A 26,520-nucleotide genomic window follows, 5' to 3' on the forward strand; every position below is an offset into this window, starting at 1 on the left:
GATGGTGTAATACATTCAGCAAATGATTGACCTTAAATTGTGGCCTTTTATCCTGTGATATTCCAGGGGGTTCCAGTACCTGTAGGCCTGGGATGATATGGTCAACAGACCACGATGCTCTGCAACAGATGGCTGCCATCTGTCTCAACTGGCTTCAGGCGTCTGGCAATGGTTCTTGCCACCCTATAGTGCCTTCATTAGGGAAAGTGGTGAGGTTATCACTACCAACATACAGCTGTCAGTGCAGTACACATTGAAGAGCATGCTGCTAAACCCTAGGCATCCACACATGACTCTGCCCTAAATGCAAGCATTCTTAACCATGGGAACTGCTGACATCTGTGCAGTCACACACACACATGGTTCAAAGCTGCAGAGAGCACCCCAGCCTTAGCTAGGTCAACTATCCTATCATACAGTCATACCCAAAAGTATGGGTGGAAGTGGCATGGAACATGTGATTTCTGTATATATGAGACACATACACACCTCCATACTGTACAGGCTGTAAGATGCACAGGGGAAACTGCAGGGGCACTTCACCATTGGCAACACACCTATTCAAATCATAGCTAGCTACTGGCCACCACATATGACCAGGAAGCCCATCCTGCCTATATGGACCTCATCAACTGTATTCTGATTGGGTCTGTACCCTGATCCTGGGTCATTTGAATGACCCAAACACCTATGTGCAGCTAGGGGCTACCCCCACATGAGGTGTAGGTGTGTTTCAGTTGAAATTACCACTGCAGCATTCCTATAGTGTCATCCCCTGTGACAAAGCAACTGCTGTGCAGTCATGTTTGCAGTCACCATCTCCCACAATACCCATCTAGCTAGGGTCACACATACATACACCTCCAATGTGGAATACAGCCTCCTGAGGGGTGGTATACATAGCTTCACAGCCCCAAACCCCTCTGTAGGGACTAGCACCAATGTCCACACATACACACATGTGCTAGATGTACATTTGTATAGATGTGTGGAATCATGTATACCCGCCAGGACTAAATCATCCTCTGCAAGGATACGTACACCTGTTTGGTGGACATCTGCAATACACAAGTGTCTATAACAGAGATGACATACCACTGTCCAAGACAAAGTAGTGGCAGGTGCCCATTTACAAGCAATGTCTCATTAGTGTGCACAAGCGAATGGGATTACTCCTGAAAACCTGCACAGCAAACCCCGAGCCCTCTTTGTTGACATCCATTACAGACAATCATCTCCCATTCTGCACATATGTGTGCAACATTACAGGACATTCCTGCATCTGCTCACTTGTGGTGGTCAAAGACACCAGTTATACCAGTGCTGTAGGTATAGCATACTTGATGCCTGACAGAGTCAGTGTGTATCCCCCGCATCAGTACATCAGGATGTCCATAGTACCTGTCCCCTTCTCCTATATGTAGGGAACAAGTCACCAATGCCATGTGAAAGCCATGGTATACATCCACCATGGGAGCCTATCACATCATAGGATGCATCCTACATGACCCCAAGCATAACCTTGTAACAACATAAGCCACTGTATTCAAAGGAGGCCTGACTACCACCTTTGTCCCAGCCGTGTGAAGGACAACCACTGTCACCCCTTTATACTAAGGTGGTGCATACAGCAATCTGTCACATTATACACCCATCATCCTAACTTGGCTGTTCTGCAAGGCCATAGCACAGTTTATAGTGAACTTTATTAAGAAGGACATTGTCAACTCCCACACACTCCATCATGCACATTTAGGATTTGTGAAGGAAGGGATCATGTCTGTTACACTTGGTTGACCTCTTTGACACAGTCACCAAAGCCATGGATGGGGAGGGTGACAGTGCACGCTGCCTACCTTGATCTGGGCAAAGTCTTTGACAGTATAACCCACTTGGCCATAATAGATATACAGTCCCAAGTATGCATCACATCATATGTTACCATAAAGGTAGCACACTGCCACGCTGACATGACCCAACTAATCCACATAGGGGAATCCACCCATACGCTGTGGCATAACCTGTTGTTCTGTGTTTGGGCCTCTGTTATATGTGTTGTATACATCTGTGGTGCAGGGCACAGCCATTGGCCTATGGCTGACCATGTCTGCAGATGACTGCATACGGTGTGCTGTCACCAGATTCCCTAGTGATGTGGACATCTGCCAAGGAGGGTCTCATGCAGATGCATGACTGGTGCCAGAAACATGGCCTCAAGCCACATAGCAGGTCATGCAGTGTCAACCCCTTTGAGGAGAGTGACATCCCCACATATTATCACAGTACTAACAACACCCTACTCATGCTATCAGTTGTGTGGGATCTGTGCACACAGGTCAGTGGCAGTATGACATTTCACCACCATGTTGCTTCTCTTCTATAGTAAACCTTCTACATGGTCCACCTGATATCTAAGGGTTTGTCATCCAGGGACATGGGGTTCTGACATCCCTGTATTCCCACAATAAGACCCATTATTGTGTAAAATGCCCCATTCATCATTTACCTCACACAGCACATGCAGCAGCTGGGGGCATCACAGAGGTTCCCCACCAGGGAGTACCAGGGTCTCAAACATCTACCATACACAGATAGGCTATAAGCCCAACCCTCTACCTGGTTTCATACATACTCCTCAGAGGTGACCTCCATCTGGCATGCAAGGCAATCACGGACCCCACATTTTTGGAACTGTTGCACAAGTGCAACTCAAGCTCCACTCCATTAATACACACATACACCCTCAACCTGGTGTGTGACATCAACTGGTCTTCTTGTTGGCTCAGATGTGTGTCCCATACACTCACCCTGCTGTGAAATGGTCACTCTGTCCACATCAGACAGGGTAGCTATTTATACCTTTGCATGCCGAACCTGGATAACTGGATGGTTAACTGCACATGCACCCTTGGGATACCACCTGTGTCCCTGTTTGACTGGGGCATCAGGTGCTGCCTTGCATACACTTGGGCTGACATGTGGCCTAGGCATATGGGGGGTTCACGGCCCATAGCCTACTAATCTTGTATCGTCCTAGGTATACTAGTTATGCCCTGTGTGCTGTGACAGACTGTGTTGTTATATGTCCATAACCATCATTCCCATTGACTGTGGTGTGTCCCCTATGGGCAACATTACAGTACCATGTCATACAGCCAACATCTGACAAATACGTGAGTGGTACTACAAGTGTATGTGGACATTCCAGCAACATCTGTGTTGCACAGTAATGGAGAGCAGTGCATATGTGGTGTAGGGTTTTCTCCTCGTAGGTGTCCCACAGCTGCAGTCTCCAGATGTTTGTGGAATGTGTTCATGTGCCTGATATATGTGGACCCCATGTCAGACAAATGTGGATGTCTGGAAACCAGTTGGACAATATGTAATGGGTGTCCCCAGAGTGTGGTGAATGTGTCTGTGACATGTTAGACCCCTCGAAACACAACAGTAATAGTACATGAATATCTGGTACTGTATTCATTCCATTACATTGCATGCTCAATATGTACACACTGTTGCTGAGGCGGAGCCTGTGTCCCCTCCATTACTACTGCCTGTAACCTGCTGTTGTACTGCAGGGGGTCATCAGGTATGCTGGCCATGGCTGTGAGACAATGAGATATGAATGTGGAGTACACAGTGACCTAGTCAGAGTACATCAGGAACAGTCAGGAGCACCTGGACAATCATTGAACTAACCCTGTATGACATTCACAGACTGAGAGAGGCTAACTGATTCTACATGATGTGATATGCCAGCTGTATCCACCACTAACCAAATTCTGAGGCGATATCCACAACCACAGTTCCAAAATACAAATTAATCCAATGAGGGAAAGAACTCCGGTGCAGCAATAATACAACCTTTAATTGTGAACAACTCAGCGAGCAAACAAACAAGGTACTTTTAACTCATATAACCATGTGATTAAGCACTTTCATCCACTAACCCGTGGACTTCATCAGAATCAATTCAACAGATTAATTATTTCTTTTTATATACATTTTGGTGCCAATCTTTCATCAACATTTAAAATGATAGAGCCATAAAATGCATGTATACTGGCGAATAAAAAATGCTTATAATATACATGACATAATCATTGTAAAACTTTCCTTTTCCAAAAACATTCCTTTGTTAAAAAGACTTCCTAAATAAAAACACTTTATTATGTGTATATCATTCCCCGTATCATCAATAAATAAATATATATATTGCTAGCAGCCCATAATCAATGTCATATGCCGGTCCAGTGTGAATAGAGTCCATTAACCTTTCCAATTAAATCTATGTTTACTAGTTCATTAGTTACTGTCAGTATTGTACAACAGACAATCCAATAGCATTCGTACATGAGCTGACCATTGCTGGGGGGACTCAGGGGCCAGAGCCACGATCTATGTCACCACAGACAGAGGCAAAAGGCAAGACTGTAGGTGCTGGACAGCAGACTAACAAGCAACATGCCATTCCAGGATATGTTGTTGAGACCTACTGTTAACATTCCCAGTTCCCATGACTGCACCCCCCATCTGCATTCCATTACATGGTCAACTGTATGACATACCTGGTATAGTGCTGCACGTCTATGTGAGCAGAAAGCCAGTGGTATTTTCCCTTGAAAATCACAGTCTGTCTTCATGAAGAATGTTACAGATCTCTTTACCATAGGCAGCAGTTTGCCTTTTGTAGTTAATGGTCATGAACAGGTGATTGCCTGTGCACCAATCTGTGACTCACACTTGCTAATAGCATGCAGAACAGCTGGGTTGGATTTCCATTAGCCAATGACATGGGAACACAGTGCTATAATTAAGGCCTTCATGTAGGCCTTGGCCCTTTTCCTGGCCTGTGAGGAGGACATTATCGAGGTGCGGGAGCTACAGCATCACATAGGGCATGTAGAAATACTGTTCACTGTTTGGATTGATGTGTTATGTCCACAGTTCTGTATGCTGTGTTTGGCCATTGTTAACAGAGTTTCATATTCTGGGGCAGGTTACTGTTTAACAATGTGTGTTGGGCTCAGTAAGGAGACAGGCAGATGTGAGTGTCATACATCATTTTTATCTGGATGTGCATGCTGCTGCAGTTGATGTTGGTGTAGCAGCTGTGTGTTTGTAGGGGGAGACTGTGATACATGTCCCTGTCACCTGAACACCCCCCCCCAACTCTTTATGTATGGGTGTTGTGTGGATGCCGTGTTCTAGGTATTTGGGATGTATGGTAGGTCTGTAGCAAGTATCTGAACATACTGCTGCATGTGTAGCAGGCTGCAGCTGCTGCATTCTGGCCAGGAGTCATACTGGGAATTGTGAAGACATTGGGGATAGCAAGCTGTATATATCAGTGAAGGAGCAGTGTCAGCTCTTGTGTCACAGCATGGCCAGGGTGAAGGTGCCCATAACAGTCCAGGTGAGGCATGTGCCTCTGGTACATATGTTAAGTAGTAGTACCATCCAGAGAGTGGTAGGTGATATTTAGTACACATTCATATTTGTGACATATGTCCCACCCTCCAGGCCTTTGACATGCTACTGTGGGTGGCAGTGACTGTGGTAGCAGCAGCTAGTTCTGCTGGACATTCTAGGGCTCAGTTATTTCTAGGTTGTATTGCCAAACATGTAGTTGTCATGCAACAGACTGGACTTTGGGCCTGAACTGTGGGTGTCCAGATGTCAGGCATGCTAGCAATGTAACAGATAGAGCTACTGAGTAATTATTTTGGGAGGTGTAGTTGCAAGACATATCTGCCTGTATACAGTGTGCTACACTGGATTGGCATGAACATGTGTGTTTCGATGGCTATGACATGTGACACTGACCTGTCTGTCATGCTTTTGTAAAGTCAGTCTTCACTGCCTTGTTAGTACGTCAGCACACAGAATACCTTTGATGACAACCATGCCATAAGTAGGGGACACAACTGTGGACATTCTGCTACAGTTTGCGCAGTTGTCATCTGTACCTAATATCATAGGCCTCCCATCAATCCATCAGCATGTCTTTGGCTGTGTACTGGTTTGGTGTCTGCATCACAGGCCCAAGTACGCTGCCATTTATCACATTATATGCAGAAGTAGTGTCACTAGTAATCAGGATATCTTCATAAAAACATCAGTAATTCCCCAAAGTTGAGTTGGCATACTGGAGTATTGTACACAACTGTAGTTTAGAGGGTCCCGGGGCCAATACCCGGCAGGGGTGTCTTTTTTCCCTAATGTTACATCACTGTACTAAATGATATATTTACAAAACAGCAGTAATTCTCTAGAGCTGAGTTGACCTAGTGGTGTGTTGCTCTGACTGTAGTTCAGGAGGTCCTGGGTTCAATACTTGGTAGGTGTGTCTTTTTTTCCCTAATGTTACATCACTGTACTGCATAATATAGTTGCAAAAGCAGCAATAATTCCCCAGAGCTGAGTTGACCTAGTGGTGTGTTCCTCTGTAGTTGACAGGTCCTGTGGTTGAGACTTGGCATTACTGGTTATTTTGTTGCTGGGCAGAACAGTGCCTGAATCAGATATGGTGATTAAAGCAGTTTTAAGCAGGTTTGCTCGATGCGCCATGATGTCAAGTGGCACTTAGTCCTGCTTAAACTCGCACTATTTCCCAAAAAAATAAAAGAAAAAAAGGATGATAGGAAAGTGGTGAAATGGGGGCAAGCAGGGGGAAAAACAATATGAAAGGCAGCTAGGGATGTGCAGGACAGATGTAAGAAAGGACCATAGCTCTCCATTTCTTGTGCAGCAACAGCTGTGCATAATGTGGACAATTTGGAATTTGGAGCCTCACACCCCACACTGAGGGGTGTGGGTGACATAACTTTCTTGATTAATTGATGGGATAACTGATTCATGGCAGTGTACATGGGTGTGGAATGGAGAGCTATATATGGGACAAAATTCTTTTTTTTGGGGCAGATACCTTTTTGTTTTTTATTTTGTAAGGTGAGAGTGGGATGTTGGAGAAGGATTTTAGGTATATTTGTGGAGGTAAGTTGAGTAGGAGAGGATGCTTTTGCAGACAGACAAGACAGCAGACAGGAGTGGTGTATAACACATGATGAGGGAAACACCTTGAACAATGAGGGTGGTTAGGAATCGGAGGACCAAGTGCCCCCCGGTGGCAACAGTGGGACTGAGATCCCCACCTATGGGCAGTCACCACTGCCCCTTCATGGTCCCGAAGGTGGCTTTGCTGGGGGCTGGTTGCCGGGGACAGTCTGCCCCTAGAGGTGGGCCAGTCTGCCATCGATCTGGTGCAGTCTATCATCCAAGTCACTTTGGATGACCCTGCACACCATACCTGAAACCTGATTCTGGGTGAAGGTCCTCTCTCTGTCCCTGCGCCCAGGGGGATGGACCCTGTCCCCTGTGGTGGTTCCACCCGAGGGTGATGCAAGACCAGCAGAAGGAGCAGCTCCAGATTGGGTCCCAGACATGCTGGGACCTGGTGCCACGGCCAGATGAGGTGAGATAGGCATAAATGGAATAACAGTCATTATTGTAACAGCATGACAGTAACAGTTACTGCAAAAGGCCAACAATGGTGGAATTTCAAGAAGGTATGTTAGTATACAACCACTGAAATATATAACCAATAATACAACACAAGGCCCAACATTAGTTTTGAGAACAACATAGGTGGAAATTAAACCATACCTGTAGTATAATAATAATAATAATAATAATTTGTCATTATTGTAACAGCATGACAGTAACAGTTACTGCAAAAGGCCAACAATGGTGGAATTTCAAGAAGGTATGTTAGTATACAACCACTGAAATATATAACCAATAATACAACACAAGGCCCAACATTAGTTTTGAGAACAACATAGGTGGAAATTAAACCATACCTGTAGTATAATAATAATAATAATTTGTGATGCAGTTAAGTGGTGGGGGATGAGAAAAAACATTCCATTAACAACTGTATAGGCTATATTTCTTACAACAGTACTGCTGAATAGTCTACAGATCTGCCCATGCTTTACATCTACATGTGCCGTATAGTTTCTGTAGCATGTACATACCTTTCAAGCTGTCAACATGGCATGGTATGGACCAAGCTGTAAGAACTATAGGTACATAACTAAATTAACTTAAATTTATCAGAAACAGACTGGAATACTATTGATTCAACAACGTTAGTAAAGACATTATTCACAGAGTATATTCAGGAACAACAAATGCTTCAGATTGTAAAAAAATCTAGCAGGGACGGAACATACTAGATATTGCTTGTGTTCCAAAAGAAATTACTGTAACTTCAAATCGAGTTTTCCCACCATTGATGTGCAGTGATCATGGGGTCATAAAGGTTAATTTGTTGCTAGATAATTCTGCCAAACTGAAATCTAAACCAATGCGCAGAAGATTAATTACAGATTATAGGGAAGCAAAACAGTTACTATATAAAAGTAACTGTTGTGGTGTGTTCAGTGGAAAAACTGCAGATGGAATGTGGAAAGTTTTGAAAGAGAAATTGTTTGAGTGCAAAAAGTAAAAAAAAATGTTTAATATAAGGATCTAGGCATGCAACATCTGGGGAGTATATATTCATAAGAACATGATACCTGATTAAGGTGAGAGACAAAAAATATAAAAAATGGAAGAGAGGTCGAACTACAACTTTAAAAATTGAAATAACAGAGCTGGACAAACAGATTAAGCATAGTGTTAGACAAGATCAAGAAAAATTTGAAGAAAATTTATATAAAGATATTGATCATAATAGGAAACCTTTTTATAGATACATAAGATGTGGAAGGTGTAAAGATACACAAATTGATAAACTGTGTGTAGATTCTAAAATGTATTCCCAGACACAACAGATTATAGATATATTTACAAAATCTTATGCAAAACAATTTGGCTCCACAAAAGGGTTGCTAAGTTGTCCTAGTGACATGCAGGTAACTCCAGATACTGGAATCAAATTAGATTATATTGAAAAAGAACTGTGCAAACTGGATCCAAACAAAGCACAGGGAGGAGACGGAATAAGTAACAATGACTTGAGAGCACTTAAGCAAGAACCTACACTGCCATTACATCTATTATTCACTAGATCATATAAATATGGGGAGAGTCCTCAAGATTGGAGACATGCAATTATTAAACCTTTCTTTAAGGGAAAGGGGAGTAGGACAAACCCAGAATCATATAGACCCTTAAGTCTACTTTCATGTTGTTGAAGAATAATGGAGAAGGTAATACTTGATAAGTTATTGACAGAACTGGATAGGTTGGGACTTGAAACCATATATCAGCATGCGTATGTTAAAAATAGATCTATTACCACCTGTAACATGATGTTTTATAACAATATAATAACAGCTATGAATGAAAAATTGTGCTGTGATGTGATTTATATAGATTTAACTTCAGCATTTGACAGGGCCATGCACAAAACACTGATCAATAAATTAGTACAACTAGGTATTGATGTACTGTTGATAAGATGGATAGCTGCATGGCTTACAAATAGGACATGGTAAGTATCACACTCCAACTGGACAGGTGAAATTCTTGGTTACAGTCAAGGTGTCCCACAGGGCTCTGTACTAGGCCCCTAATTGTTTAGATTGTATCTTTCAGAACTTTTTCATCTGAGGTGTTCTACAGTCTATATGCTGATGACCTGAAATTGGGTAAACTGATTACAAGTGTTACAGATAAGGCATGTCTACAAAATAATTTGACTAAATTGAACATTTGGCCACAGGAGAATAATATGTTGATAAATACATCAAAAACTAAGCATATGAGATTTGGGAGACATAAACTGAAAGGTGAATATTTAATACAGCACACAGTGATTGAAACTGTAGACTTATTTAAGGACCTGGGTATATGGGTAGATTCAGCTATGAGTTTTTCTAATCATATCAACCAATTGGCTAATGATAGTTATAGAACTATAGGTTGTATAAAAAGATTTATAAAGTCTAGAAAATCAAACATAATGAAGTCATTGTTTGTTAAGTTACATTAGACCCAAACTTGAGTATGGAATAACAATACGGAAACCCTATAGGAAAACAAGCATGAATAAACTAGAAAGAGTACAGTGGAAATATACTAAGAGCATCCATAAATGTAAAAATCTAAGTTATTATGGAAAACTAAAATATCTAAACTTGTACAGTGTCTCTTACAGATATTTAAGAGGAGATCTTATTCAGGTATATAGGGCATTTAGGGACAACTACCTCTGGGAATGTTTGGGGTTATCAAAAAGTAATAGACAATCATCAGATGGCCTATGTAGAAGATTATATAGGAATGAGCACTGTACTAATTGGTTCTCTGACAGAGTAGCTGATGCTTGGAACAAACTACCAAATTACATTAAAGCAAATACTAGTTTATATATTTTAAGAACAGCCTGGACATTTATCATAGGAACAAGTGTTTTGGCATATTGGTAAGCTATAAGGGCTTTAATGCTCGTACTTGAAACATTTGTATGTATGCATGTATGTATGTATGTATGTATGTATGTATAACTACGGGGGACAAGTACATGTCAGGGTAACATACATGACTAACAAGATGTATCCTGCACTGATGTTGTCTGACTGTGCTACTGGCATACTTCAACTGGATCTATATCTGTGTCCAAGGTTATTTGCAACAGTGATCACTAGCTGTGACAGTGTGCCACTTGAGAGACATGTATTGTGCACAGTGCATGGATTATATACCTACCCTGCTGTCATTCATAGGCATGGTAGACATTAGTATACCCTTCATACAGCTACTAGAGTTATTTCTTTACCTGTAAGTCCTGTGTGGAGAATATCTGTTAGCAGTACGTGACTGTTTCTATAAATAGTCAGTACTACTTGTCTGTTACTATAAATACATTTTACTACCAGTCCTTGGCTTCAAGCCCCTGGTCTGTGTGTGGAAAAATAACAACATATGTATTGCTTATCACACTGAGCTACTGGGCCACTGCTGTGTGTTGGTTGACCGATATGTCCCTAGAGCTCACCTGCTGACAAAGTCTGACCTGGTAATATCAGTAGAGTGTCACAGGAGACTGCAGTGACAGTTGAACATACATGCATGAGATTCACACATGACAGAGATAGTAAGTGAAATGTGTTTTAATAGTCAGAATGCAGGTTTACACAATTAACCCCTAGTGGATGGGAATAAGTGTGATCTGTACAGACCATATCAGGGTGCTGGGATGCCTACCTGACCCATATACATTTTCAGATGCTATATCTGCAGTCTACAGCTACTGTGTCATACTTGCCTGCATCAGCATACCTACATTCAGGAATGCATATAGGTGAAATGCAAAGGTTAACACCAGACAATCCTAAGGGGAAAAACACTATAATATCTTAGACATTAGACAATCCTGAGGGAAAAACACTATAATACCTTGCACATTACTATTCAAGGTTCACATGTTAGTGCATAACATATAGCAAATTGCATTCTATCTTGTAGTATAGCTCCACATCTACACTTTAGCATAACAGTTCTTTAGCAGCCAGACTTCAGTCACTTCCTGGTGCTATACCTATATGTGCTTTGTAATACCTGTAGCACTGGATTTCCTCAACAACAAACCAGAATCCACACAACAATTGTCAGAAGAAAGCTTTACTGAGAGTGATATGACAGTCATTGGTATACATTTGACAACATTTATTGTACTCCAGTTTAAATAATGCATGCATTGAAGGTGTGCTGTTATTACAGAACCTATGCAATCCTAGCACTTTTTCCTTCACAGTTCTGACTGCAGTTGTACTGTATTTCCTGTAGATCATGAATTGATGTCATTTATTCCCTTCACATTTATAATGCCAGTGTACTTTATTACCAGATCAGTAGTATTAATATATATACACGTATCATTCCTACACATTATTAATGTTATTGCAGTACAGTCAGAACAGAATATACCTACTGGCAGTTACTACTGTAGTCTCTCTTATTTATATTACTATATAGTGCAAGATATATCTGTACTCACCACACTCTCGGTGCATCCTTGCTAGGCACCCGGCGTGAGCCTTCAAGTTGAGAGCCTTCTCCTCTGCAGCTGTGGGAAGGGAAACACACCATTATGCGTACCTGTCTATCAGATATTCATGCTAGAATTTGGTAAAACAATGGTTCCTATAATTACAAACTTCTGGGGCATTCTGGTCTTGGGCATCTTGGATCCATTGGGCCAAGAGTGCCCCCTTCCTCTGCTTCAGGTCATCATAATGATGACACACCTGCTCACCAGTGCGGGGGATTCCAGTAGCATTGGATAGGTCACGTGCCAGATGGTCCTAGGCCTCAGACTTGTACTCTGATCCCTGGTACTGGCCCTGCAGCAGTCTGTCATCATGGTCTTTAACAAGGAGCCCAACCATGACCCTGGATTCCAACATGCTCCAGCGCTGCACCCAAAAGCACGCTTCCTCTCCGACCCCAGCCATAGCTCCTGCAGTGATAAAACTCCAACAGGTTCTGGCTGTATTCCTGTTTGTGCAGCTTAAATAAGGCTATTTTCCCACCCTTTGCTGCCATTGGACCATTTTTAAAAATGCTAAGCTCCGCTTAGTAGTGCGCAAACCCGCTTAGCTCAGCAGGGGACTGCTTAAACTAGGAGTGCTAAGCACTGCCAAAACAAGCTAAGTGGAGCTGCATATTGCTAAGTACACCTAATACAGGTCCTGTTTGAGAATTGCTTAGCTTTGCATAGCAGTGCTTAGCTACAGGCAAACTACAGTTTTTACAAATAAATTATTGCAAGTATTTGTTCATTAATGATAATTTATTATGGGTATCTATTTTACTTTATATCCCCTAAACATATGCAATTCACTACATTGATCTGGTAGTGTAAATTTAATGTATTAGGCACTTGTGTGTAATTGGGGATTTTATACTTGGGTCTCCACTAAATATGGGTTTCTAGTCAAGCTGGACTAACCCAGTTAACAAATGTCAATGTATACATAAATAAATATGTAAAACATTTCCCTATTGCATGTAAAAAGCTGAATGGCCTGTATTTGAACCATGCACCGACTGCACACAAGGCCATCACTCCAACCATTCAGCTACCAAGGATATGGTGATTAGAGCTATACAGTTCTATATAGCTCTCAGATATGTTTAAGCACAGTTGAGCAACGAGCCACACCATGAAAACCTCTATAGCTATGCTTCAACATGCCCTTTTTCATTAAAATTAAAAACATCTGGTTTCTGTTTTTAGCTGTCTGGCATGTGTTTATTGCTAAGAGCCATGCTGCACAATGCAAATACAAACTAAAATAAATAATAAAAAAAAATAAGAAAACAAAATGGACAATCACATTTTCACATTTAATTTCAGTGCTGTATGGCACTCGGAGAGTGCATCGGGTGTGTTACGGACACTGTAACACACTACCTATGTTCAATAAATGATTAAGTACATTATTAAGTGTCCAAGGACACTTTACATTAATCTTTTTGTGCCATACAGCACTTTGACAGAGCAGGGGGTGTGTTACGGACACTGTAACATACCCCCTCTGTGAAATAAATAGGAAAATTATAAATAAGTGGGAAAGGACACTTTACTTTAAACTTTTAGTGCTATATGGCACTTTGACATTGCAGGGGGTGTGTTATGGACACAGTAACACACCCCCTCTGTGAAATATATCAGGAAATTATAAATTTGTTTCCCAGGACACTTTACTTTAAACTTTTGGTGCCATACGGCACTTTGACATTGCAGAGGGTGTGTTACAGACACTGTAACACACCCCCTCTGTGAAATAAATGATTAAATACATTAACTTCTGTATAAATGCTCCCTAGCCCAAGCTTGGAACAAACTTCCTGTACACATTTGGTCCATTACCTACCCTCAACAGTTCAAAAAATAACTTAAACTGCACCTTCTCAACTCCGAAACCTGCCCCTGCCAGGACCCCACCTAACCTCTTCTTCTCCCTTGTTTCATATCCCCACCACCTGCAAAAATATAATATTCTCCCTATCTCTTAACTGGTAACCTACAAAGTGTTTACTTAGTAAGCTCACCCTCTCAAAAGGAAACACTTGAATAGTGCTATGTATTTTATTTTTATAGCTCTTCACATAAATGCTACATGCTAATGCACTATGTGTTTTTCTTTTCTTTTTTCTTGCAAACTGTCTACTCTATCACTGTTGTACTTCTAATTTTTGTACTATCTTGAAGTGTTAATTTGTTATAAATACTGTAAATTGCTGAGTGTGAATTTTAATCTGTAATGTCTTTGCAATCCAAAATATGCTTGTAATCTGGAGCTTTTCTCCTTGAGTCCCCACAAAAAATGGGCTTCTGGCCCATTTGGACCAACCCAGTTAACAAATGTCAATAAATAAATAAAAAAAAGTCTCTCAGGACACTTTACATTAATCTTTTGGTGCTGTACTTTGACAGTGCAGGGGGTGTGTTACACATCTCCGAACACTGTAACACACCCCCTACACTGATTCAGTTACCATGTACACAGCTCTCCCTCAGTAGTGCACCTTCAGTAATATGCAATGCATGCTGTTGAGGGGGAGCTGCAGACATAGCCACGGTACACTTTGTGTAGTATTTGCACTATTCCTACATGGAGTTTATTAAATCTGGGGATGAATCTTCAGAAGAACCCTGGATATTAGTGGAAAGGGTGGAAAGCATACAAGAACATTGATGCAGGGGGATGTGGCTTAATATGAACCTTGAGTAGCAGCATTTTTTCTCTGCTCTGCCTTTTTATTTCTTTTATGACAGGATTTTTTAAGTATAACTAACTAAATAGTAATTTGTTATATATTTAGTATCTCTACATAGTTTAGTTAGTTAATATCAAAAATACTTTAATTATCTGTAACTTTTCCTGTCAAAAATTACAAAAGACAAGTTTCTGGCATCTGACTGCAGCATGAACTTTACTAAATCCTCTTATCAGGACTCTATATTAAAAAAGAGTTTCAAACTCTTTTAATTACCATACAGGAATTATCAACAAAATTTGACAGAATGGACATGAAAATAGCTTTAAGGAAACTACTTCACAACAAATGGAGACAATACATCTGAATCTGAGACAACAGAAGAAACAAATTACAGGTACTGAAACTTCCTTAAACAACATGGATAATAGAATACAACAAAATGAACATAACCTGGAATTTCTTTTAAAACAGAATACCTTGCTATTAACTAAAATAAATGATCTAGAAAATAGATCTCAAAGAAATAACATCAGCATCTTTGGTTTACCAAATAACTTGGAAGAAAATAACTTGGAAATGTTTTTATCTTCATGGCTACCAGAAATCTTACAACTACCTGAAACGCTTTATTTTGGTATAGAAAGAGCTCACAGGTCCTTGTCTTCCTTAAAGAATACCAGAAACACTTCTACAAAGTCAGTTATAGTTAATTTTTTATCATCTCATGATAAAGAAATAGTTTTGAAGACGGCTTGGTCTAGGACACCTATTAAATACATGGACAACATCATTCGTTTTGATAATGACTATTCTCCATCTGTTATTTCAAAAAGGAAACAGTTCCTTCCTTGCTCAAAGAAGTGAAAAAAACACAAATAAAATCACACTTGCTTTTCCCTGGAAGGCTGAAAATGTTCATTCAAGAGGGTCCAAAGATATTTGAAGAACTTGATGTTGCCGTCAGCTACATTAAATCTAATAAACATTGGATAAAATGGATGAAATGGACTGGGCAAGTCCAAGTCTCAAAAGAATTGCTGAAAATGGTAATTGGAAATCAGTTGAAAACAAGAAGAAACTTAAAAAATAATCCCCTTTTTGTTTTTTTCTACATAATGAGCCTTCCATTTTCTTTCATATATATTTTTCTTTTTTATTATGACTTGAAAATGGGTAAACAGGTGAGTGCCTTTCTTTAACATATAATATTTATAACTTTTATTTGTATAGTATTGAATTACTTGGTTATATTTAATAACTAGAAGTAGTCAGTATATACTATTTCCCTTTTATTAATATTAGGTTTCCTTATATTAGATATTTTTTGGGCTATAATTTAGTATATACTTTTTTTCTTTAACAACATTCTACTGTGTTTAGTTTAAATAAAAGAAAAGAATGGAGAAGGGAGAGGTAAGGGAAATAAAGTATACAATATTATTTATTTATTTTTTAAGTATTAGATTATTGCCTCACTATAGCTTAAACTTTTGAATATATAACCTGTTCAGGGATATAATTATAGTACCTATAGAAGCTTAGAAGCCATTGTTGTTTAAAACAGTTTAGTATTCCGGTTCTAGTTTACATCCTTAAAATAATGTTTATTAAACTAGTTTAAGCATCCTTTATTATATTTCTTTTCTTTTTTTTTATAAAAATTCCCGTATAATTATAAATAATTATTTTAAATATGTTTTTAGAGTATTCTTATAGAAAGGGGATATTTTGAGGGTTCTACCTCAGATAAACGAAACACCACATAACCGACAAGACACGACAACACCGAAAACTTACATCACCGACAGCGTAAATAACCGACTCTGAAAACGCCGACATTGGTATGCTAATAGCACCTCTCGCTCCTACCACGTTCCAGGTAATGTGGTAGGAGCGAGAGGCGCTATTAGCATACCAATGTCGGCGTTTTCAGAGTCGGTCATTTACGTTGTCGGTGATGTAAGTTTTCGGTGTTGTCGTGTCGGTTAACTGCTTGTCGGTTATGTGGTGTTTTGTTTATCTGAGGTAGAACCATTTTGAGATGTCTTTAATTCCTTTGGGTTGTTGCTTAGTGTAGTTAACTATGTATCGTTGCTATGTAGATACAATTTTCTTGCTCTGTGTTTCCTTTTTTTGTATGCCCTTGTGGTTCTCATTGGGTATTTGGGCATTATGGCTTTGTTTCATGAGTTATTGGCTGGTGTAGCCTGTGTTTTGTTGGCATTGCTCGTTGGTGGCTTTGGGCATGTAGCAGACCCTGGGATTCAGGGATCCGAGGTTGCTTTTTTTTTTCCATTTCTTTTTGCTTGTCTTCCCTGACATTTGTTGTTAGCTTAGATTGTTGTTGGAACATCCCGTGTAGCTCCCGAGCCACTATAAATCTTCATCTGAAGAAAAGAAAGCTCACAGTTTCCTGCTGAAAAAATTGAAGCTGTTTTTTTTCTTATCTGGTTATGTGACCGCATGCTTCTTCGAACAGCTGCAAGAGTCGGATGATGTCACTGATGACACGGCGTTCTTCAGAAAAAGGAAGTAAACATTTATAAAGCCTTTTGGACATGCTTAAAAGTTTCTTTTTTTTTATTCCTTTTTACCATTGAAATGTTTATGTGCTGTACAGTTTAATAGCAAGATAAATAGTAGCTGAATCTGTTATGCTTGATACTAACTTCTGTTTAGTACATGATTATCACAGGAAGGATTAAATGTGACTAAGTAAACGCTCATGTACAGTATATTTGTGCACATTATGCCATTTCAAAAATAAATTTTCAACAATTCTCTATCTTCTAGGTTTAAATATATGTAACACTATTCACATTAATAACTACTTTATATTGTAGTAAATACAATGGTATTGGAATTTGTCACTTTCTGTACATTACACACAAAAGGTTAACCTTAATGAATCTTACTAACTAATATCTACAAATACAATAATTTTAGACTTGTCTCACAGACTTTGCATGGGTATGTAATGAATGAGTAACTCGGAAACATTTCTAAAAATTGTTAGCTGGTTTTACTGGCCCATAATTGAACTATAATCAATATACTGGTTATGGGTCCTGTTTTATTACTATGTCATGATACAAGTTTAAAGCATTAGTTTTGTTTTAATAATTTAGTTGTAAAATTAATATCTTTTGATTTATATGTGCTGTTGCAACAATACTAAATCATACTATGTTTAGTTAAAAATTTAGGTCTTTTTTTTTTTTTTTTACATTTTTGGTCCTATATTATATTCCACATATTCCTTTCATTTTAAATTAAAGCAATTATGTTACAATAATATATACTGAGAGTTTCAATTTTGTTTACAAATGCAATGATGGGGTAAATAGATCAATGTTTCATATTTAGATACATAAACATATCTTTTTACTTCATACTTGTAGGGGTATATTTAAAATTCATTCATGAGTTTTGAGTTTAAAAAAGTTTTTAGTGTAAGAAAGTAGTTTATTCTGGACACTCCTGGGCAATAATTTTATATTATGAAGGAATATACAAATGTGATTTTGTTTATATCTACATATATCACAAAAACCTTCCCCCGGATTCATATGCAGGATAACGCCAAATATGTCTGCCGAGCGATTCAGGTACGAACCAACTCCACGTGCACTACCGGCGTACGCCAGATCTATGCAGCCCTTGGCATAGGTATGCAAATCACCCCATGCGCAGTGTCACACCATGCTAATGAAGGCATACAAAGATTCACAAAGTGGTGCAGGCTTAGCGCAAGCCCATGGAAATGTAAACCAAAAAACACGGTTTACATTTTCCCAAACAGAACATCGGAGTTATGGAAGTGGACCAGACTGATGTATTACAAAGTTAACATATGCCAGTGGCTAAATACACAGCCAATGGCACAAGAAAAGATGCACAACACCTAAAAAACAACATTTAATGTCATGTCCACAGTAACGCACAGTACAACCGCAGGGCATGTGTGCGCAAACAGGAATACAAAGGAAATATATACAAATGTCATAAAATCGCAATGTAAGACAAATCAGGATTTCACCATAATACGCAATGGTAGGCATGGCACACTACAAGCAAAGCGCAAGGATTGCCAAGAGTCCGCGACAGTGTTCAGTGCTGTAACAATGAATTAGTAGTCAATGCCATGCAAATGAGGCAGGTAATACTGAATCGCAAACTTCCCACCGGATTAAGGATGTATCTGACGGTGCAGCACTATAACACCGAGGAGTGTATCAGAGGTGATACATGACATCAACAGAGGGGTGTGCCACCGTATCAGTAAACACATTGCCGTTGCTAAGCAAAGCAGCAGGACAGGGGTGGGGAGGAAGGTATAGAACCGTTTAGCTGAGAGCACACATGGTGCCCGAAAGCGCATGTGTACGGGGATGAAATCTTGCCCGTAACCCGGTAAGTGGATGCATGCACTGCGAACAATAGCACAAACAGGAAGGTCAGGGGGAAGAAAAGAAGGAAATGCCGAAGCAGGGTAATTGGCATACTAATGAGCAATTAACACCAATCAACTCACGGTGGCCAGTCGACGGCAGTAGACAAGCCTGCATGCAGAAACCTGCAAAACAGGATAGGGGAGGCATGGGATTGCAAAGAAAGGAGGGGAGGACTTGGAATGCAAAGATAGGAGAATTGTCATAGCAGAGCAAAGTAAACCCACAGTAGACCGGCAATAGCACACATTATGCAAGATAAGCCAGGTCTAGGAAAGTACAAATGAAAGCAGGCTGCTGGATGCATGCCAGCAAATGGTAGGTGTACCATGCACAAATGTAAATAAAAGGGCAGGAGGTAATTCACGGCATCCAAATGTAATGCAACACCAACGGCAGCACAATAGTGGTTCCGTTAATAAAACACAGAAGATACCTTGCAGCCACGATCGTACATACACACCCTATGACATCATCAGTGTTCACAGCAAAACAGTATAAAGTGTGAAAGCACCCAACACACACCTGTGTATTCCCAAACACTGCACCATAGGTGTAAACAGACAGGGAACTTTTAAAATGTACATGTTGAGAGCTGCCATAGCTGTGATTCATCAGCATGTGTTACAGACTGACGGTGTTGTGGAGGATGATGCCGACAACCACCAGAGGCCTCGGAGGAGGAGAAGAGTGTTCAGACCAACCTACCAGGGGCTACATGATCTGGAGATAGTAGAGCGTTACAGGATGGACAGGGACATCTTACAGCAAATAGTAGAGCTGTGCCGGCCACACCTGAGAACCAGAAACAATAGAGGGGAACCCATCCCAGTGGAAACGAAGGTATGTGTAAGCTTGCGAATACTAACCACAGGTACCTTTCAAAGGCCAACTGGAGATATAATGGGGATCTCACAGGCATCGGCATCCAGGGTACTACACCAGTTCCTGGATGCCATGTTACCACATGCCAATGAGCATATATACTTCCCCCGAACTCAGGAGGTGCTGGCCAGCAATATGTGTCACTTCCACCATGTGGCAAACTACCCGGAGGTACTGGGTGCGATAGACTGCACGCACATACAAATCAAGTCACCACCCGGTGAGTATGGTAGGCGGTACATAAACTGAAAGGGATTCCACTCCATCAACTGCCAGGTCATGTGCAATGCCCAGGGCATTATCCATGGATGCATGTGCTGGCAGCCCTGGAAGCTACCACGACTCCCATATCTGGCATGCCTCACAGCTGTATCAGGTATTTCTCAGGGGGGACATCCCACAAGGCCACCTTGTGGAGGATGCTGGCTATGCACTGGACCGTGGATGATGACCCCCATCAGAAATGCACACACACACCAATGCAAGAATGCCATAATGAGGCACATGCACAAACCAGAATCATCATAGACCATGTGTTCGGGATGCTGAAATCATGGTTCCGGTGCTTGGACACATCTGGTGGAGCCTTGCAGTACTCTCCAGGCATGTGTGCCCACATCTTCATAGTATGTGCCATGCTACATAATATGATCCTGTGGAAACAGCTGCAGCAGGGTCAAAATAGGGGAGGGCCTCACAGCTCACCACAATTGCCAAGGCCAACAAAGGCACAGAGGGATCCAGACCATGGACACACTGTGCCAGCCCCAATAGGTAGATGGAGGCGTGCCCAATATGCCTACACCTTGGCAAAGAGGGAACGTATAGCACATACCTTGACAGTGTAGGCTCCCACAGACTGACACCCCTCCCCACCTGCACACACAGTAAAATGGATGGCACACAAACACGACCACTTGTAAATTGTGATGTATAGGTGGCCCACTGTGGAATCCTACATAGGCAGCCCTCAAACATTGTACACGCAACAGCCATTGGAACATGGAAATGTCAACACCTGAACAGTAGATGTGCCTATCAGCATCTGTCGGTGCTGTGTGTATAGGTTCTCAGGTACATCGGTAGGTACACACCCGATTGTCAGAGGCAAAACACCAAACAGGGCAAACAGTGACTCCCATCGCCACAACATCGAGTAAGAAACTGTTGGTTACTGGAGCAGAGGCAATCGCGGGAGCACATGTGTGTAAGCACTGTCCTACACACACTCATCATGGATTCCCCGCTGTGTTACTGAGGGGCTCCACAAAATGTAATCATGGATGTTGCGTCAAGGCAGGGGATGTACCCATGACAGGCATCCGTCACCCCAGCATGCTGCATCCACGGTCGTATGAAGGTATAGCGCATTATCGGGTGTAGTTAATTGTGATATACATACCCAATCCCGGAGTACAGCCAGTAAACATCACATGGACATACCATTAACTGGACTCATCAATTTGTAAACTAACGGAGTTATTCATGTGAGTGTAGTGTGGAGTAACTGCTGTAGTGTACTTCACATACAAAATGACATAATACGTGTACAACCCCCAGATGTCCAAGTGGTACATGCAGTGACTGTCGTGCATGTTCCCGGTCCCATGTCCCGCAAGGGATGTAATGTAATCCCAACGACACGGGTAATGCATTCCGGATGCAGGTTATCAAAATATATGTAGCACACATTAGCGGGAATAAGCGTTGCCCACAGCTGGTAAGCAATGTTTAAATACGACTATACAGATATGAGCAAAACAGGGCTAAGCTTCACCGACCACTGCGCAGATCACTGTCAATAATGTACAGAACAGGTGAAACCAGCATTAGTTACCCCTGAACAAATAGCACCTGCTCTGAAGGGTAAAACGACCACTGCCAGGAGTGGAACAGGCAATCATGTATACAATCACCCAACACTATTGCTAGGCAAGATGTACGTATGGTAGGGTTGCCACATTTCAAATGACCAATGTGGGGCATATGCCAGATGTCTGCAGGACGACACATACACCCGGCCAGTACGAAAACGTCAGTGTTTTGCATAGATAAAAAGCTTATTCTAGTAATGGTCGCAGGTACGTGTTCCGTGTCCTGTAGCATGTAGGTGGGTCAGATACAGAATAAGTGTTTTATGCAGCTATTACGTAAACTATAGGGAATATGTTTGTCCCAAGTTGCAGGACATTTTCTATGTTCACAAATATTCCGCAGGACACAACTGCACAAAGAGGGCCTGTCCCTCTCAAAGTGGGATGGGAGGTAATCTTAACATATGGCAGGTGTGTAATGTGACAGGTACAGACACAAACGTGCGGAGTCCAGGAAACACAGTATACACTGACAAACACACAATGAAAGGCGTAGCGTGCCTGTCACCACCCGTGTCTGAGATATGTATATATACATATATATACATATATATAATACAGATAGAAAGGGCGATAGTGTGATATATGTTGATATATAAGGGGTCACTGACATCTGCAAATATATAGATAGGTCAACGACATTCAAAAATACCTTTGAGGTACAAATAAATAGGATACCGCCAACTATGGAACGTGTCACACACCAACACGCATAACCAGGAGGCTGAAAGACAGAAAGAACACAGTACTGGAACAGTAGAACCACGAGCAATATGACAATAGTAAGTACATGTAGTCACCGCTGCCGGCGGTGCGGTCCACATAGGTACCATGTACAACTGTGGTTGTGAGTAATGTAGCCTGTGTATGTGTGTGTTGAGGGTGCCATGTGTGTTCCCGTGTGACTGTAAAGTGTGTGTGTGTGTGTGTGTGTGTGTCCGCATAGTGTGTCTGTAGGTAGCAACTCAGAGATAGATGATTACGGTAGGTGCGGGTATGGCTAGCCGTAGGCATGCGGTAAACACCTGTCCTACATTGGGAGGGACAGCCCCCCCCCCCGGGCAGGTGTGTCCTGACATGAAACATTACAAAGGGCAACTGTCCAAGAGTTTAGGACATTAGTATGTCCCAAATATTATGCAATAGTTGCAGGAAATACTCATGCCTCTATGTAAGAAATGGAAATTTTACATGCAAACCGACAATTAGTTAAGGTCCAAGAACAATTGGTATGTAATGAGGATAAAAGTATGTGCTATCCTGTGTACTGACCGTGGCCATATGTCAGCCTGTAAACACCACTGTGTGACCCGCAAGTGTCCAACTATGGCCATATGAAAAGGTGGCAAGCCATGTCACAGAGGGTCTGACACCAACACCACTGCAATGACTGCAAATATCTGGTACAGACATACACGGGATAGCGGTCATTTAGAAATATCCCTGCACATATCGCCATGCATCTGGAGGTATGGAAGTATCAACCTCACCTGTATACCATATAGAAACCAATTAACAATGGCCCAAAGTAAATTCCCATAACAGAAGTCTATTAAGTGATAGCACTGTAATTAGGGAAGGGGCCCACACACATATCTATGGACTACGTAGAAATGCAAGCCCCACAAAACCGTATATGCTAAATACACCCGCCTACATCCCCCACACTGGAAACAATAGCAATACAGACCGTAATCACAGCACAAACATTCAGTTAGTCAATTACATCTGTCGAACCGTTAACATACCTTGTGAGAGACACATTTAAAGGCGCCATGCAAAATTGTATCCGTCATATAACGGAACAAACGGCGATGTTACATGTGTTCACAATAGTCCGTTATCAGACGGGTGGGATGACAGGTACAGTCACAGGTAGAACCACACATTCAAGCTGTCACACACAATCCATGGAGGACATGACTCCAAAATACACTTGGCTCTACACATAGCAGTTGCAATTACACACAACAAAACACAATATAGGCCGTCTCCCCGAAGGCAGGGCAAATGGCCAATGCCCAAGTGGAGAATTCAATTATACCCCACTGTTGCCATGTAATTGGTGAATGGAGTAGCTGCACAGCTGAAGTGCATGTAATTAGTCACACTGGAACACCAATTGGCGGCAGTAAACCACATGTTGCAGGTATTGACATATATAAGGATGACTTGACAGATATGCAAACTGTATGCTCATACCGTCAAACAGTTTAAAGAGTGATACAGAAGAGCGAGATAGAAACAAAATACCGGAACAATATCAAGGTATGTAGAACACTAACTGTATGTATAGTATGTTCTGTATTAAGTTATGTCAGTGTATGCATAGCCTGGTTTGCAGTAATTACATGTGTCCGCCATGCATAAAGTGGGGAATGGTATTTATGTAGTGATGTCTTGCTGATCGTACTAATGCTTGTAGAAGTTGTACGTCCAGCAGTGGGCCACACGGTAAACAGCACAGACACCACAAGGGATGCAACATGACGGCTTTAAACAGAACAATGTCATACGACCCGCCATCAGTGGCAGGGTATGTCCAATAAGTACGTGCCATAGCAGGGGATAGTATATGTGTAACAGTACGCATGTGTATGGGCATATAACATCAATGACATGTCTAAGGTGGTCCCTCTGTGCAAGTATGCTTTGAATTATGGGATACCATGTAAAACATGTGTAATGTATAGTACAGTAGATTGATATGTCAGATATGCTACACAGGAGAACAGGCATAGGATGCATAACAAAGGTATCGTATAGTGATGTGAGTAGTATGCAATTAATTTATGTATAAACAGTTATGATGAAATAAATAATGTAATCCACTCTGTGCATTTGCAAAGGATGCAAACATTACTCCCATACTAGAATAGCAGAAGAGATGTGACAGACAAACAAGAACATGACTGGCGTGTACAGTAACCGGATACATATGGCCTGTAGTCACGGGACATTGTAATAGCGTGACAGCTAATCTAAATGGAAGGGCTATTCCAGTAACCATGCACAAAGGACATGTAATAGCTCCACACATTCATAGTGGGGTACCATGCAGTCTGGCAAGTCTATGTGTAACAACAACTACAGTGTGCATCCCAGTGGCACCTCTCTAGGGAAGTGTCCTGTGAAAAGAAGAGCCATGTGTAACCTGCATCTCTGCACAGTACAGCCACTGCAGTGATCCCTGGCGTACATGTGTCCACCATCCACCAAGCGAGGTATCACATGAACACTGCTACTGATTGTCCATGCGTGATATACATAGGAAACTTGTCCCAAAGCATGGTGAGTATCCGGTCTGGGAATGCAACCCCCAAGCACATGCCACACACATGTGTCCACCATCCACCAAGCGAGGTATCACATGAACACTGCTACTGATTGTCCATGCGTGATATACATAGGAAACTTGTCCCAAAGCATGGTGAGTATCCGGTCTGGGAATGCAACCCCCAAGCACATGCCACACACTGTCGCGTGTGTGCACATATCCATGAGCATCATGCTCATAGTGGCTATTGTTTATGTCGCATATGTGGAGTATATCCATTAACATATTTGCAGACATGGGCCCTGTCTTTTCAGCAGAGGTCACCCCTGAGTATGTAGTCTGCAAATGTGTACAGACGTGGTGTCTGTACATCAGCCGCAAACTTTAACTGTCGTAGCTCAATAAACGTCATGGCGTTTTAATGTTGAGTTATGTAAAGCTGTTGTGTAAGGTACACCCTAAGCGGGGTGTTGTACCCATGGATGTGTGTATAAGTCCGGTGTTCAGAGGTACAATGGGTGCCTATGTACCAGCTACACACCCAGTACAGACATGTGTGGACACGTAGAAGGATATCCAGACCACAGTGGCAATGTGATAATCACAGGAGTGTGTGCGACATACATGTGTTTTACAAACATGTACATTGCGACATGTATGTAGGGGACTAACACCTATGTGATAACCAGTGGGTGGATGGTGTACTGCAAAGGTGATGTTCATACCAAGTGTCATGCAGGTTGATGTTCATATCGGTATCCGTCACAGTGACACCCGTATGGATGGGGTCTGTATCAGCTGGTGGATCAACAATGGCGCTTGGTATGCAGTGGTCTGTAAAGCTAGGCAGGGAAGTCCCCTCAGTGGTAGCCTGTACCTCAGGGAAGCATATACCAAACATGAGGGCCCCATGACTGAGGACTGTGGTATGCCAAGTGTAACTGGAATGCAGTATGTGATATGGTATGCCACCCTCAGTGTGTGTGTCCCATCCATTAGCCACTTTACATAACATCCTGAGACATATGTTGTGATGTGCAGGTGGATGTGTATGTTGTCAATACCAGAATGGAGAACGGTGCTGAAAGGCAGCAAGAGGACAATGTAGGCTGTGTGGACCCCTGTGTCGTCATCAACTACTCTGGCAACTGTATGAAAGGTGTTCAACAGGTGTAGGAGGCATGCTGTGGCCCCAACAAGACCAACCCAGCTGGCATCAAACGACCGGAGCACAACAAAGACTCAGCGAATGATTCCATGATAATGTGCCTTATAGCCGTGCAGAACAGTC

The sequence above is a fragment of the Protopterus annectens genome, chromosome 12.part0, assembly GCF_019279795.1.
Source record: "Protopterus annectens isolate FY-2018-M chromosome 12.part0, PAN1.0, whole genome shotgun sequence".
Taxonomy (NCBI): Eukaryota; Metazoa; Chordata; order Ceratodontiformes; family Protopteridae; genus Protopterus; species Protopterus annectens.